Source organism: Erinaceus europaeus, chromosome 14 (genome assembly GCF_950295315.1).
Source record: "Erinaceus europaeus chromosome 14, mEriEur2.1, whole genome shotgun sequence".
NCBI lineage: Eukaryota > Metazoa > Chordata > Mammalia > Eulipotyphla > Erinaceidae > Erinaceus > Erinaceus europaeus.
The window spans coordinates 46113085-46114660 of NC_080175.1; the positions used below are offsets into that span (position 1 = coordinate 46113085).

General features: G+C 46.1%; 1 pseudogene; it reads left to right on the top strand.

Annotated features, from left to right (window-relative positions):
• Positions 1–788: 788 nt before the first annotated feature.
• On the top strand, positions 789–863 carry LOC132532908 (small nucleolar RNA SNORD22; annotated as a pseudogene).
• Positions 864–1576: the final 713 nt, after the last annotated feature.

The following is a 1576-nucleotide window of genomic DNA, read 5'->3' on the forward strand; positions in this document are numbered from 1 at the left end:
TTATTGCTGGCGTTTAGTACCTGCACAATGATTCCACCAGTCCCAGAAGCCATATTTTTCCCCTATTCCTTTTCTTCTCTTTCTTTATTACTTTTTATTATAGAGATGGAGAGAAATGGGGAGGGAGAAGGAGAGATAGATATGCTACAATACTGCTCCATCGCTCATGAAGCTTCCCCCCGTAGGTGGGGACCAGAGGCTTGAACTTGGGTCCTCACACATGGTATTGTATGCACTCGACTGCGTGTACCACTTCCTGCTCCTTCCCAGGATAATTTCTTTTCATTTTTTATTTTAGAGAACAGGGAATGAGAGGGAGAGATAAAGGGAGAGAAGAGATACCACAACACTGCCCCATGTTCTGTACAATGCTGAGACTCATATTCAAGCCTCACACATGGGAGAGTGCACACTGTACTGGGAAAGTTATCTCCTGGCCCAGTCTATATTATAAATATGTGTTATAGACATATGTGCATAATTTTTACCAAAAAATTCATGTTTATATAAAATCACAACTTCGCAAACATTCCATTTCTGACTTGCCTTTTCCACTGTAGCAGAAGCTTTTTCCTAAGTCCTCACTTCCTAGTGCTCCTCAGATGCACACCATCAGGGCTGCGCACATCTTGGTGCAGAAAGGAACATGTTCAGGGAGGCCTACAGAAAAGGAAGGGGAAGAGATGGGGAATACCCTGCCTGGAACTGCCACACAAAGCTCTCCCTTTTCTCCTCTAGGTCTAATGAAATTCAGCATTCCACACCTTGGGGTTACAAAGCTGGAAGACTCCTGTTGAAGAAACACCCAAATGTCTTACCAGCTATCCTAGACCCAGAGCCTGCAAAGGTAAACAAAGCTGGAAGACACCCTTCCCAAAGCAGATCAAAGGGCACGTTCAACCCACTTGAAGAGCCTTTCGGAAGCTAAGTGCCTATTAACCTGATGTCTAGCTCCTAAGCTTAGCACACATGCTATTTCCCTAGATGAGGAAGCTGAGGCACAGGAGAATTCTCCCACTGTTCAAGGTCACCCAGCTGAGAAATGGCGGTGAGGATCCACACCAGCAGCTGGACTCTTGAGCTTCCTGCATGTTCTCTACAGCACAGTCACCTGGGAGTTCCCCAGGCTGCATCTCTGCCCATTTGATTGTGTGTGTGTATGGGTGGGGGGAGCAACCTGGCATTTCCCTGGCACCTTTGATGCCTAGGACACATGGTACCCAAGTGCTTTAGCACTACATCTACACAGAGGGAGTTGCTTCCCAGCCTATTGGGCTTTCTTGGAGGCAGCAAGGTTTGCCTGTTTGACCACAGCACTGCTCAGTTTTGGCTTATGGCAGTGCTGGAACTGAACCTGGGACCTCAGAGCCTCAGATGAGAAAGTCATTGCATAACCATTTTGCTGCTTCCCCAGCCCAGTATGTGTTCCTGAAGAACGTGCTTCCACAAGTGTCTCTTCCTCTCTATCTCTTCCTTTCCTCTTTCTTTTTTATATTTTAATTTATTTATTATTGAATATAGACAGAGAGAAGTTGAGAGGGAAGGGAGTGATAGAGAGGGAGAGAGACAGAGAGAC